General features: G+C 38.3%; 1 protein-coding gene and 1 long non-coding RNA gene across 3 annotated transcripts in view; one reads left to right on the forward strand and one right to left on the reverse strand.

The window, feature by feature from the left end:
* The window catches only part of LOC128850970 (uncharacterized), a 75461-nt gene that overhangs the window by 15916 nt on the left and 43550 nt on the right, over positions 1 to 15995 (forward strand). The window lies entirely within an intron of this gene.
* Positions 1 to 15995, reverse strand: part of NTF3 (neurotrophin 3) — a 56538-nt gene that overhangs the window by 4934 nt on the left and 35609 nt on the right. The window lies entirely within an intron of this gene.

A 15995-nucleotide genomic window follows, 5' to 3' on the forward strand; every position in this document is an offset into this window, starting at 1 on the left:
ATCTTCCTTCTTTGGCACTTTATAGATACAGAAAGGCCACATGTTTCTTTTCAGATTTTTTTTCCGCTATATTTTATAATGTATGCAACTTTTTTCTGACACTTTTTCAGTGTTTGATCTATATTTTATGCACTTTTCAGGCTGACCTCACTTTTTCTCTTTCCATATATAGTGGCAGTTAAGTCAGTTAAGTCCTTTCTCTGCTGAGGTAGGTACTCTTGGGATAGTATGTCCAGGTGTTGGCAGCAGAGTGAGGCTAAGTTATTTTCACAGAGTCTGTTCTACGGCACAGTTTAGTTTCAAAATTGCAAGATTACGTGGAGCAGCAGATTATCTTACAGTGTAAAATGAAGAAACTCTCATTTTGCGAACTGTTGCTAATTTTTGTGTGTTGGCATCCCATGGATCCTTCAAATCCCTATTCATCAAATGGTTTGTGTTTAACTTTACCCTAAAGGCATTATTATGTGTTAGGAAATCAATACTGTGTTTCAATGGCTTTATTCTCTCTTTGTCTCTCCAGTGCTATAAGGGATAGTATTCTTGAAGGAAAAATTAAGCAGCGAAGTGAGGTTTCTTAAATTTTGAACTTCAGAAAACAGTAGTTAGACTTCTAGAAAACACGTGAGAAGTTCAGATTGATCCACAGACCATTTTTTCTGGTTGTTTGTAGGGTTGGGGCTTGGTTGTTTTTTGTTTGTTTTTTTTTCTCAATGTGGTTCCTTCAATGTGTTTATACAAAGTGGAATGAAACTGATTGTAGTTAGAAATGTTCAAGGACAGATGGAAGATCTCCCCTGCCCCAAAACTGAAGAGTCTTGTTCAAAAAGATCAAAATTACCAAGATTTTGTAAAGTAGACCTAAAAGTGTGCTCCTTCTCTGTACTGTACCTTGCCATAAACTGCTTTGTAAGGCTTCCTGTAGTGCCCTTGTGATTCTAGCTTCTGAGCATCTTCTTGAGGCTCATTTGTCATTTCTGGATAATCTTTCTGTCATCCTGTTTGTGTAGTTGAGAACTATGAGCATTCAACTAAGGATCTAGGTTTTTTTTCCTTGTGGATGCCTGTACATTTTTTATTTGCAATTATATTTAAATGAAATTAATTTTCAATGTGAAATACTAAATCATGAAAGCAAAACATTACTTCAAAAACACCTATTTTAATGAAATTTCTGCACAAATAGTGGATTGAAGGAGAAAATATTAAATTCGTGTTCAAGAATTCTGATACCAGATGTGAAGCCCTGGTGGTAGTACTGCTTTCAAGTGACTCAGAACAGTCTTTAACTTGATTCTCCTGCACTGCAAACATGTCTACTGCATGATAGACCACTAGCACCCTGTGAAAGGCACGGGGTTTCCGAACAGATAGAATTAGAAGGATCCACAGAAGACCATCTAGTCCAACCCCACTGCTCAAAGCAGATTGGCTAGAGCAGGTTGCACAGAGTTTTGCCCAGTCGGGTTTTGAATATCTCAAAGGATGGACACCCCACTGCCCCTCTAGACAACACGTTCCAGTGTTTGACCACCCTTATTGTAAGAATAAACCATACCACACCACACCACACCACACCACACCACACCACAACACACCACACCACACCACACCACACCATACCATACCATACCATACCATACCATACCATACCATACCATACCATACCATACACATCATGTTTGAGTATTATTTCCTATATGTCAATTTGTCCCCATTGTCACTTGTCCTTTCTTGGGACACAAGAGAAAAGCCTGATTGCAACTTTTTTATTCTCTCTCATCAGGTATTTATATGCTTTGATAAGTTCACCCAAATCTTCTCTTCTCCAGGCTGAACAGCCCCAGCTCTCTTAGCCTTTCCTCATGACAGATGCCTTAGTCCATTAATATCTTTCTAGTCTTCTTCATATATGTCTATGTCTGTCCTGTACTGTGGAGCCTGGAATGAGAACAGCACTCTAGATGCAGCCTCACCAGTGCTGAGTTGAGGGGAAGGATCACTTCCCTCTACTAAATGTGAAAATATCAAACCTCTCAAACAGAAGATTTTTCGACTTAAAATCACTATTTTCTGTTTAAAAAGGCAAACCATTTTCTGTTTGAGAAGGCACAGAAAAAAAGAAAATAGTTGTACTGGACAATCCTCTATACACTCTAAGTAAAACTCTTTTTAGCAACAATGAGTCCCCATTTCAGAGTTTGGAACTGCAGCAAAATCAGAGCTACCCTCTGTGGATGTGTGATCTGTCCTTTTATGGACAAGAAATGTGTTTTCTCTGTTCTCAGTTTGTCACAGTATGAGTTCACCTAAATGTAGACTGTTGCTTGCAGCAATGTTATGCTTTGGAACAAAAACCAAAAAACCCCAACACCCTAAGATTTTCAGTTACCATACAATTACTCTCATACCTAAATAAATGCTAACTTAATATAGATGGATCTCAGAGCCCGGACCGTGTCGCATAAAAGGGTCTTTTCCTGTGTAATTTGGTCTTCCTTTAGCAAATTATTTGCTTTTAAATACAGTAAAATATTCTAAAGCAGATGTCATTCAGTAAATTTCTTACAGCATTCAAAAGAGCTAAGACGTATGCAGTATGACACACAAGTCCATAGGATGGTGAGCAAATCTCTGACAGTGCTCAACTCAAAAGCTGAAAGCATTATTCATGCCAACATGCAGCTGCAAAGGAAGGACTAGGGACCTCAGAATTAAAGAGGTTTAAATAAGCTATTTTTCTTGTCATGGAGCAGCCCTGATAATGGAAAAACATGTTAAAAATGTATTTATCTGAACCTAACGTAGTGTGTCTTACAGATTAAGTGAGACTGGTGTGAAACTACTCTGAAATTTAACTTGTGGTTTGATTTGTGCTCGGCAAATTATTTGTTGCAAAAGTAAAAATGTTTCAGACTTAATCTTTACTTTTTTTTTTTTCTGAAATGTTCCAGAGTTCAAAATTTGGAAAGAAAATGCAAATACTTGGTGAGATTACAATTTTCAGGGAGATCCTCCGAGACAGTTCACCTAGGCAGTCCATAAGTGGTATGTTCAGAAATTCCAGGCCGTGACTTGAAATTGTCAGGCTGTCCATGAAATCCAGCACCTTAGAATATGCCTGAGCTCTATTCTGGCTAGGAGCAATAGGCATTACTGGGAAACTGCAACTAGTTTATGGACTTGTCTCTGAGGATAAGACACTTTGAAAGTGTGTTGGTTTGTAAGGCTGGGCAATATTGCTTCTGATAAGTGACTCTTTGCCCAATACAGGAATTTATGACTGTCTAAATTGATGATAATTTGCAATTTGTACCCTTATTTTTGAGTTGATGATAAAAAGGAGAGAAAAATGTAGAACATTTAAATGTTTATGTTTTTAGATTTTCAAAGTAAAATATTCTGTTGTTTCTGGACGTGTTTAAAAAGTTAAGCAATGCAATTCACAAAACAGGAAAAGTGCTTACTCAGTATATCCCAGTAAGTAAGTTCTATATAGAGAAGACTTGCATTCAGAGGCAAGATTTCAACAGAGTTATCCTGTCTAAGACTGACTTAATTTCCAGGGTCCTGAGTCACAGACTTATATAGACCTCAGCAGAAGCTACTTCCACACAAGCAGAATTACTCTTCCTTCAGCCACTTGGAGAATGATATAAAATTCCCCAAGAATGTAGTCCTTTACCCAATTTTTTCTGTTCTCTCATTAAAAATTCTTAAAATAAAAATTATTCATTTCAGGTATAAAGGCAGGTTTTCTTTATGCCACAGTGTTTCCAGTCAGGTACTTATTGTGAGACATTTGTGTGGTTCTTCTAGTTTCTTCTTGAAGTCTCCCTGGAAAACGTTCATTTCAGGTGTCTTTGTGGAATGTTTGCAGTCAAGTAAGTGTGATGAATGGTCCTAGAAATGGACACAATAATATTTACAGACCCATGGGAAGTACAAAATAGATTACTATATTTGGGGCTCGTGTCTGGGCCCTCAGCAGTCCTAGGCAATCACTTCCAGCAGCATAGGTCCCTAGTCCAGTAACAGCTGAAATAGTGCTATTACACAAAGAGGAGACCATAATAAGTGGCTGCTTCTACTTGATTTCTGCCTGATATCTGATTGTGCTAGAGTAGTAATGCTGGTACCTGATCTCAGTTTCTGTTTCCATGGGCTGTCAGGTCTGCTATGACACACAACCTGGTCAACACTAAGGTGTGTGACAGTACATGTCTTAAATGGGTCTTTAGTATATGTTGTACATAATGACACATTCATTTGAACCAGTATAATCATCTTACTGTGTAGTACCTCTCCTAGAAGCCATGTGATTGTAGAACAGTTTAGATAGTTTGAATCCAGGACAACTGATCCAGCACTTTCTCTGGATTCACATCAAAAGATTTCTCTTGTTGATCTACCCATTCGTGGCAAACTCATCATTTGAATGGGGACTCAATAGTGACTGAATGCAATGGCAGATTACTTGTCTCGCTTTGTGCCTGTGCCACAAAAAGCATAGGCAGCTACCTAGCACGGGCATTAGCGGCCTAACACAGTCTTCCTGCTGACCTATCCACCCAATTTTCTGTTTCTCCTCCTGTATGACCCAGTTCCTTCTATATTTCATATATTAGGAGTTCAGCAGGTGCTGTTGATGTATTCTTGAAAGCCAGTTTTCCTGAGATGGTGAGAAGCCTTGAACCAGCTTTACTTTTGTGCTGTGCTTTTTTTGTGTGTCCTAGATATTTGGATGCACCTTTGATGCTTTGAGCTCTTGATAGAGACAATTAACAAGGGAGTGGGAGGCATAAGGCTCTCAAATCAGCCTTTAAATATGATCAGAAATCTGCTAAATATGATCTGCTATGTGCAGTTTGGGAAAGCACTGGACATATTGGTTTCTTCAGGTTTGTAGTGACAGTGCCTGTGTACTCAGAAGTACTACCCCGGCTTTCAAAAATGATTGCAAACATAGCAACAGAAGCAAAGAATATCCTTAAAGGAACAAGGAGTAGAACTAAGTGATGATTATGCATTGTGAATGGTCTAGAGGATTTGTGGGAGCACACAGCACAGCATGGTAGAAAATCTAGCATATCTTGGTAATACAGAGCCAGCTGTTAATTTGCACTAAGCAAGTTTGACCTAGAGATTGCTGACATTTTCGCACAGCAAGTGAAGACAAACACCACAGAAAAGAAAAGCTCATGCTCAATTTTTTTGATCTTCCAACTGTAGCTTATTTTTGCTCTATTTTAATGGTTTGTATTCCTGCCTATCACTGCAGTGTTAGCAAGGTATTAATGCTGTCTAATTTATGTATCTCAAGGAAGGCCTAAATTTCGGACAAGTAAATAAGCTTATCTGTTGCTTCCATCAATAACTTATATCCCCAATAGACTCCACTGCTCTTTTCAAATGCAACATTTTACGTAGTGTCGGAAAACTTTGGTTTGTTTTGTTTGTGTTCATTGGAAAAAAGAAATCTTTATTGCTTTATTTTGATCAGTATCTGAACCATCTCCACAGCTGAAGAGCAAAGTGTCATTTAGTATGTTCTGTAAAAATAATGAAATCCTAGTCCTGTGAGATACTGTCTAAACATTTACTTTTAAGTCATTGCTAATATAAAAGAAGGAAAAGTGACTGGTGAATTTTACATTCAGCATTGTTACAGCCAACATGATTTATGTAAGTCAACTCGAGTATTTGGCACTTTCTGAAAAATTTAAGAGCAACTTTTGTTCTTCTGATCAAGCAACTAATGATCATTTGTGGTGACTGACAGCTTATTCACGTTTTTGCCAAAGACAATAGGGTAATTATTCTCATTGCTTGCAAAGCACTGTTTTCACAAACTCACAGAAAGCGATGAGTAGCAGAATGCTCTGTTCATAATATGCTCGCATAGTATAATAGCTATGTTGAGAAGAAATACAACCCTTCTCTTTAGGGGAACAGTGAAAAGGTAGAGAATGAGAAAAATACCACTGCATTCTGAATATTCAGAAATACAGGAGGCATATGAAATAATTGCACATGAAAATTTATGCTATGTTTCAGGATAGTAATCAACTATTTTATGACTGTAGAAGGATTTGTTAAGGTAGATTGCTGAGGAGTGCTGGATGCCCTAGAGATGCTATGACCTTCCTGAACATTTCCACTTCTCAAGGTACTGAAATTTCGACACATACGGATTGAAGCTAAAACTCTCATAAGAGCCAGACCCACTAAGAAACTGAAGAATTCAGATATAAAATCAAGTCGAACTGAGTTATGAAACCTTTAAGAGGTAAACCTGCCATCCTTGGGGCCAACCAGACTGTAAATTAGGGTGAAGGAATTTGAAAATAATGCATTCCTCTTGCAGATGAGCTGTGGATTGTGGCTACACACCACATCTGAGGAAGAAGCCACTGAAGTTTCTTAAGTCTCTGCAGCAGGTCAGCCGCTTTTAATCATACATTTCTCAAGGTCATTTTCTAAAGAGAAGACACATCTGAGAGATGAGCCCACATAGTCACCAGTGAATGGTGTATACCTAGTGCCTTATGGAAATGGAGTTCAGCATACTGGGTGACATACACTTCCTTTTCCTCTTTAAATGACTGGCTGAGTAAAGCACAGCAAGACAGCTCTTCACCCGAATATGAAATACTCTTCTGCATTTCAAACCTATCTACATTACTATTTATGATTACTGTTGTGACCATGACCCTGTTAGTCATTGAGGAAAGCCTTCCTGACTGGTGACATCTTTCTGAGGGACAGCTTTATGATAATAGATATACTGTGAGGAGCAATCTATTTTCTGAATGGTTAAATGCACGGTGTAGAACCACGGCAATATTGGTTCATTTCAGACACAGCTGATTGCAATGGCATGTGTGTCTACATTTGATCTTTCCAGAGATATATCTTTTTGAGGATCAAATCATTATTGCCTGACACATACCTGTCTGTTTCCAAGAGAAAGGTCAGGAGCAGTTCCTCAGTGCTTACCTCACTACCTGGAACAGCAGCTGCTTCTCACACCTTGTGCAAAGTTAATTCTGTTATGTTTTGGCCCTGTATCTTCCTCTCCCACCACCGACATCATCTGGAGTTCAGGGCTCTCAAGACCCCTATGGAGGTATTTGACACTCTCCAGCATCCTTTAGCAGTCCCACCAAGGGATTCACTATTAATAATATCTAGTACCGTATCGGTTATACTAGCTACGTCCCCAGGTCTATAATCAACTACAGAAGTAGGTAGGCTTTTCTCAGTCACTACTAGTTGTTTTTCTGTTTTAATTATTTTTCTGACTTTTTTTTTTAAATATTTACACCTGTCTGTCTTTGCCCCAAATGTCATGGCATAATATTGGATTAAGCAGTCAACTAATTTATCTATGTATTAAGAAAGTCCGAACAAGGGTTTGAGAGACTCGGATCCTAATTTCTCTGATTTGTTGGAAGAGTTTGGTCAAGTCAAAATCTCTGTTCACTACTTACTACATCTGCAAAGTAAGGGATTCTATGGAATAGTGTTGGGGTTTTATCACCCTAGATATATAACCTGTTATCCTTTGCATTCTCCCTCAAAGAGCTGGCTGTTGTTGCCCTACTAAGAGAGCAAAAGATAGATTTCCTCTATCCACAGAAGTCAAAATAGCATTACAGTACAATGCCCTGAATGCTGCATGGGAAATGCCTGTCTGTTTTGAGAGTAGCAAGGCATCTTAAGAAATATATTTCCATAAATGTTCCCAGTGTAAATCATACTCTATTTTCTTTTATCATTCTCATGTCACTGATATTTGAGCACTCCATAAGCATTTATCTTGGTTAATAGTGACAAAGTGGGAGGGTTGTCATTGTTCCCATTCTAAAGAGCAGAAACAGGAATATACAGAAAACAGATGATGTTTGAAGTTTTCGTGTTGCACTGCCTGGATCAGGAAAGTCCATCCATAATGCTTTATGGAAGTTTGATGACCAATAACAAGCACAAAAAGCAAGAAAATAAAAACAATGCCATCTGAGATGATCAGTCAGCTGCATCTTTGTCATGATAAAGAATTAAAGCCATGGTTGGATTTAATTTCTACAATTTACGCAAAAGCTGAAGTATTTCTACATATTATCACTGCATAGCTCTTAAAGCTGTCCAAAGTATCAAAAAACCTAAAGGTCATATCATCAGTTAAATCGATAAATTCCAATGACTAGACTAGACCTGAGCTAATTTTACAAAACCAGATTTTCCCAGAGCGTTGCACTTGCCCTTTTTTGTGTGTGTTAGTTAATCTTTTCATTACTGTTTGTTAATAGCAGCAGGGCCAAGCAGCAAACAAATTAAATTTGCAGCTGAATTTAGAGGGAATGCAAACAGCAGTGAGCAAAGAGAAACACAATCTCTGCTAGGGAGACAGAAACATAAAATGTTGGCAGAAAATTACAAAGTTAAAGTCAAATTAGAAGTCACAAGCTAGTGTGCTGGGGGAACAGTAATATTGAGCACTGATATGCAGAGAGGAAAAGAAAATTAGAAAGGAGTAATATCTGACCAGACCCAGGAACGGTATAAAACTTTGGAAAGACACAGTATTTAATAAGCGCGAATACTGAGGCATTGCATTGCAGAGCTAGGAAGCAATTACTGCTTTTTGTAGTGCCACAGAAAAATAAGGAAAACTGCTTGAATGTTGAAAGTTATTGTCATATGAAAATAAAATTAAGAAAAGGTAGCAAAAACTACTAGAAGGATTGTATAACTGACCTTTGAGGAAATTGCCTTGAAAATGCAAGCCTTTGCTATGAGCTGACAGAAGGCATGACTGAAAACCCAATGCAAAGATCTGGAAAATGTAAGCACAGGTGAAAAAGAGCATTCACTTTAGGGTGGGGCAAAGGAGTGCCATCAGGAAAAATGGGATTTAACTAAGGAAAGGAAAGTTAGACTGATCATGAAAAGCAGTTTTCAAGTTCTGCAAGATGTTTGCAACAAGCCCAAAGCCACACCAAAGAGGCCTGGTTTCATGTTTCTTTGCAGCTCTGAAACTCCATCTAAGCCTCTTTTCAAAACAGTTTGAAGACTCGTTAACCTTTCAAGTCAACCTGGACCTACTTAGCTCCCCCAGGACTGATAAATTGTTTTATATTAAAGTCAGGTAATAGTTGCAGTTCCTTTTATTTTTGTCAGAGAGATGCTTCATGGGCTTAAGCATTCCACAACTAAAGCTGAGAGCAATCTTCCAGCTGAAAATCACTGCCTTCACCTCCCCACATTTCTGGGGAGTGGTTCAAGCCTGGCCTCTGGCTGAATTGGAGGTATGACTATATTTGTTGTCACCTTCTGAAAAGAGCAAGGGAAGCCATGGACAGGTGAAGTGGTCCATATTTATAACAGATTGCTCTTTTATTTTTAAATCCCAGAGGTAGCTTTTTTCTAACTTGGTAACAGGAGGAGAAAGAGAAACATCTCTCAGACGATCAGAATTTTGCCCCTCTCCTGCTAGGCTATGAAAGAGCAGGGTTTCTGAAAAAACTTCAGATATAGGATGGTCTGACATATTTTTACTTATAAATTCCCTGGGTAACACTAAGAAACTCATTTAGCAGAAAAAAAATGTGAAAAAAATGAGAGGCTTTAAAAATGTTATATTTTTAAATTTTTCTTATGTTAGGAAACTCAAGAGGAAAACCATTTCAAACTGTGAATGACAAGATCATTATTTTGCTGGATTAAAAAAAAAAAAGTATTTCTTTAGTTTTCTAGCAGCTCTACTGTGACCCTTGTATATAGATATTTGCCTTGAGAGTAGGAATGGTATTAGGGCAACAGTGCCTCATACAAAGTTCAATCAAATTTTTAAGGCACAGTTTGCTTAGAAAGAACAGCACTGCTGCTACGGAGTTTCTCCCAAGCACTGGGTATGAGCCTTGCTGTGCACCCTCATGCAATGCACTGCCATCCTAAACGTGCTCCATGAGACTGGGATTGCAGCAATCCATGGCACAAAAGAGGAAATACATCCATGGCCACTTGGTGAATCAAAGTTTGTTTTCCGAGTTGCTCCTCCCTGTTCCTCAAAGGTTCATGAACCTCCAACAAGAAAAGTCTTGTTAGATTTGCAGGTGTAAAGTATCTGATGCAGAGTTCTCAAGAACAGGGATCCAAGCCTGACCCAAATTCTTTAAAACAACAAATAGGACCTCACTGAATTCAGCAAGAATTGGACATGGCTTTTGCACACTAAGGAGTGTGTGGGAATGATGCTATGACGAGAGACAGTGATTTTTGATCCTTACTTTATCATCCATGTAGCATGCAAGTGAATTGTTTGCATCAGGACCATAATAAGAAATAAACATTACGGTATTTAATAATTACCTTGTCCATGGTCTTTGCACAATTGCAGTAGCTTGCTTACATCCAGCTTAAAATTATGTTTTTAAAGTTATTCTCAGAGAAAAGGAGACTTGCGTTTCTGGTAAAATACAGGTAAGTGTTTAGGGGGGAAATGTAAGGATAAAAGTTTGGTTCTTTGCAAAAAAATGTAAGCCTTTAGATTAAAAATAGCCTGTATGACTAAAAGCTTGTCTACTCTGGCAAGCTAAATAAGTGGGCTTGATATGAAAGATCACCTCTCCCAGCAACATTACTCAGTTCTACACTGTGAAATCATGAAGGGTCTTCTAGAACTACTCCTAGCTGCACAGTGAGACCCCTGAATCCTCGTATGGAGAAGAGTTCACAGACATAATATGTACCCATGAAAGACTTGTACTTTTTCTCATTGCTTCTGAATCTTTAAGAGAGCCATCGTCCACTTAGAGAAAAAAAAATCCTTCTACTAATTTGCATTAATTTATAGCTAATTGTTTACATGTAGTCCTGTCCTGAGGGTAAGGACTGTTTCAGTAAATCTAGCTACTCTGCATTTTTTTCCTTCTGAAAATTTGCCTGAAGTAGAACTTTGCTTATGAGTCCCCTAGTTCATCAATGTTCATGTGGATAAAATTTCCGGTATGCAGTTCTTCTGGAGATATGGAAGTTTTCTAATTTTAACTCTCAGTTAACACTTTGCTGTGAGTTTGACTATATTTAGGAGTTAATGCTCAAGGATGGTCCTGGTCTAGCAGAGTGTGTAATTTTTAAGCCTGTGAGCTACCTTACTGAAATGTAGATTGCTCACCTGTTAAGCTCGTGGTTGAATGCTCTGCTAAGCTGCATCCAAAGTGTCTGCTGATTTGCAGAATTGAGCCCTCCCCTCCCTTCCAAGTCAAAGCATGACCTTTGTTGTCTCCTATTGTGCTAATACTGGCTCTGCACCTCTGCCAGGTCCAAAACTCAACTGCAAACTGCCTTGTTATTCTTAAAACCACAGTACTTTTTTTTAAGCTTTAGATCCAGATGCCATTTTGCTGTTGATACACAATGCCTCCCTGCTCCTTCTTGCCAAAAATCTTTGAAAGAAAAAATTAAAACTGGGAATACTTTAAAACATACTGCTTCTTGCCAGGCATATGATCTCCAGACACTTGAGAGAAAAGCAAGGTTTTAAACCAGGCATGGGAAGGATACAAATGAAATATAAAGCTGGCCTTTCCTCTCCTTATATAGTCAATAATGAGTCTTTTTAGAAAATTTCTTCTTACTGAAATGATTCTGGTTATGAAAAATTTTATCTATAGAAGGGCAGGAATAATGAATGTGAATTGTCTGTGAATAATGTCTGTGAATGGAAGCTAGGAATAGGAACAGTAGTTTTTTTGACAGACTTTTGTTCAGATGTTGTCATATGCACACAATACATTTCATGAAAGAATCTTACTGACATTTGATCACTACAAAGGTTAGTTGCATGATTTACTCGCAAGATAGATATGAGCTGTGGAGATGATGCTACAGGTGTTTAACCCTTTTGTAAGAGATCAGATGTTCACAGCTGTTAGGAGGCAAGAATTCATGCTTAAACACAAAACCCTCACTGCAAGAGTGGATGCTGTGAATGCGTGAGAGCTAACGGAGGGTAAGAGAAGGCTGCTGGTAGTCTTGCTGCAGTCAATGCTGCTGCAAGAAACTTTTTCTTTTTTTTTTTTTTTTTTTTCAAAATTAAGAATGGCTTTGGTGACAGTGCTTTTCCTGTTGTTTTATAGTTTGGAAACTAAAGCCCAGACAGTTTATGTGGCACACAAACTGCAATCCCAAGGACATGTAAGAAGAGAATGGCAGAGTGGGTATTTAGAACTTCCTCTTAGGCTGTGATTGGTTCTACCTGCTGAACCAGTCTCTTCCTTGAGCTTCTTCCCAACACTCTACTGGCCCAAACCAAAGTTCATTGAGTTAGCTGGCCATCTCCATGCCATATTTCTTCCTATTTAAGCAGTAGAGATGGAAACAGTCCTCATTCTAGTGAAGTCAGAAGTAACTGGGAAGCAAGAAGATGGAGGGAAAAGCACGTGGAAAACATTGCCAAAGGCGTCCATGGCTGGGTTGTGCAGAAGATCTCAGGTGCCTTGAAGAATTAAAAATAACTTGGAATCAGCCTTAAAAAAGGAGCAGGTCAATGTAAATCGATTGTAACATTTCAGTAGTTTTCCCCAGGAACAAACTAAACAATCAAGGTAGAGATTTTTAATTCTGCACATAGGAAATGCTTGGTCCTATACTTCGATTTGCACAGTAGAAATCCCTGATTAAAAAAAGAGCCAAATGCTGTTGTGCTTCAGGAAGCAGGAGAATTAGGGATGCTTACTTTGGACGACAGTGTAACTTTACAGTGTAGCCTATACAAGGCGAGATGCACAGCTGCATCTCCCCAGGAGCAGAGTACAGAATATATTGTGAGTCAGAGTCACAGTTCCTCTTTGTTTTCCCTCCACCACCACATGCACTCCCTTTGCTCTGCTACAAGAGTCAATTACGTCAACTTTTTTGTTTTGTTTTGTTTTGTGGAGCAGTTTACTCTCCCATGCTCCCAGCCAGCTACTTTGGCTAGTGAGGAAGAGGAGCGGAGTGAAGCTTGAGGTCTCTGCGATTCAGTCATCTTAACACCCCCTCTTCACTCACTTCCTCTCAGCAGGGAGTATTGGGTGAGCTGCTCCTCCTGTCCTTGCTGCAGGCAGAGTTGTATTGAGCATGCTGAACTTGAATAGCTATGGGAGCAAAGCTAGGGGAAGAGAGAAACACACACTCCTCACTCCCTCTTTTATTCCTGACTAGCTACTGGCCTCAGCAACGTGTGGTAAATTTAACCTAACAGGCGTACTCTGTACAGATTCCGAATTAAAATGTCCATAATAAAATAATACAGGATATTACCCATGCTAGAAAATGTGGGATCATGTTCACTGAAACCTGTGAAAGATCAGCATCTTCCTAACCTGATTGCAGTCTGTTACTAGAAAATATGGAAGGGAGCCCATTGCAAAAACAAAACAAAACAATCACATCCTTAGGAACGTTTGGGAAGAAAACATGTGGGGAAAATCTTTACTAAAGGCATCACTCAACATCTTGGGATAACTGGATGTAAAAGGGATAAGTTCTCAGGCCATTTTGACAATAAGAACAGAAAGATGTCTGCTGACTTAAAAATAGAAGGGCTTTTATAATGGAAGGCAATTTTTCCTGTGGTTAACTGTGATGGGAAACCTACACGTACTCAGGAATTATCTCCTGTGACCTCCCAGAAAAAGGCAAAAGCTCACACATACCTCTTTTCTGTCCCATCATCTCACCCTAAACCTTCATCTTTGGTCTGACAGCACATTAAGCTTTAGAAAAGTCTTTGTTGACTGTCATGAAGTCCTCTTTCTCATTATCACACATATGAGGGTACAGTCTGAGACTGCAAATTTTCAGTATAGCTTTGATTAAGATACAGGTGGAAAGAAGGAGAGAGGCTGGCAGGTCAAGACTGGAGGACTCAGAATATCCGGACAATGGGACTCAAGTGTGTGTGCAAAGGTTGGATTTACAAGAAAATACTGTGCTAAAGTTATTTAGAAAATATAAGAGACATACTTCTGAACTGCTAGAAATTAAGAAAAATTGTGAAGAACATTTAATCCCATTTTAAATTGTTAAACTATAATATTCTTGGAGACAATTTTGTATATGCAACTGAAAAATTAAGCTTGAGGCCAAATGCTGATTTTGGTCATGTAGAAAGCAAGTGAGGGTAGAGTTGCATATAACTGAGGTCATAATCTGGCATAGTATCTGAACTGGCTCAGTTTGCTACTAAGCAAATGTCAGTATTGGTAAGCTGTTATGAGGAAATCCAACAGGGAATGGGTCAGGTGTTAATGCTCACAATCAACATGTTTCCAAAAAATCAGAGGAATTTAATAAGCAATGCTGTGTCTTATTATTAAGTTGCTTGTTTAGCCTGAAAATAACTGTTGACTTGGGTGGTGCTACCTTAGATTTACCTCAGTACAAGTTAGAAGAAAAAGTGACTGTGTTTAGAAGGCCTTTCCATGTCATATCTCTTAAAAAAAAGGAAGGAAGGAAGGAAGGAAGGAAGGAAGGAAGGAAGGAAGGAAGGAAGGAAGGAAGGAAGGAAGGAAGGAAGGAATCGTGGAGATTTCTGATCAACAAGGTGATAAAACTAAACTGTATTCTTGTCCTCTTTGCTGTGCTCTATAAACAAGCAGAAACTAAGATAAACATTTCTTGAAATTCTTTCCTTTCCCTTTGATTTGGGGAAAACATGAGTTTATGCTGTGAAACATGGAGTCATTTGTTTTGCTGACTCAGAGGGTCTATGGCAATGTGAAAGGAAGAAAATAATATTACTGTAAGAAAGGGTGCTATTTTGTCTACACTTCAGTGAAAAAAAAATCACCTTAGAATACAAGAATCATTCCATGAAAATATGTGTACTTTTACTGCCTTCTTTCTAATCAGTAATTTCTGACATTGGATAAGGGAGTTTTATGCTTAGTATAGCAACAATGGTTTCTGAATATTCTTTTATTATTTCCTTACTGAAATTTTCATGCTACAACAGGTCTTAGGTTCAAGATTTGAAATTAACATTCTAGACTAACTTTCAATATTTTCTTTCATTTTCAGTTCCAAAACCCTGTAGTTGCTTTGAGGGATTTAAACCCTTTGCATCACTAAGGGTTTGCTTTAAATCCTTTCCCGTGTCCACTCTGAAGGCAAATATCCATACTACCTTGCTGAGTTGTCTAAATGCAGTGCTATGTGTTAGGTGTGGTAAATCTGAACCACTCTAAATTAGCTATTCTAAGGCTGTGATTAAAGTCTGGTTTCTCCTATGGTCTGAAAAGTCTTACATAGAAAGTCGCAATTTTGGCCTGTTTTCTGTTTTGATCTTTTTTTTAGTCAGTTTAGCCCTTGCATCTGTCTTAAAACATTATGTTAGAGGTTGGTACATGATACACAGTAAGCAAAAAGCACTGTACAGCTTTAGACCAAAGTGCAGAGTGGGAGACGGTATCTGACAAACGTGACAGGGAGGTTCAGTAAGAACTTGTTCAAGTAACTCATGTATAGCAGGATAAGGTCAGCAACACTAACACAAATTGTCCCACAGGCTGTTCGGGTGATTACTTGCTGCTTTCTACTTCTAGACTAACTAAGCTATGAGACATTTTCAGGACATGAAGTTTTTCCAGATATGTGAAAAGAAGTAAAATGCCCATTTTGTACTAAAAAAATCCTCACACTCATAAAACTGCAAGTGAAAGCAAAAGAGAATATAAAGAATGAATATTTTAAACCATTACATATTGAAAGAAAATACACAGCCGTTAACATTTTATTAGCTCTTGTCACTTGTGTTCTGGAAAGGCAAAATTGCAGCTCTTCTAATGAAAACAACAACAAAAAATCTCACACACATCACATTTGGGAAGAAGGAAAGAAGAAGAAATAATGTTTACCATAATTTCCCTTCAGAACACGGATAATGGTTGACTATCTTAAATAAATACATAAATAAATAGGAATTGTATTCCTTTTGAAGCTTCCAT

This window comes from Cuculus canorus, chromosome 1 (genome assembly GCF_017976375.1).
Source record: "Cuculus canorus isolate bCucCan1 chromosome 1, bCucCan1.pri, whole genome shotgun sequence".
In the NCBI taxonomy this organism is placed as follows: domain Eukaryota; kingdom Metazoa; phylum Chordata; class Aves; order Cuculiformes; family Cuculidae; genus Cuculus; species Cuculus canorus.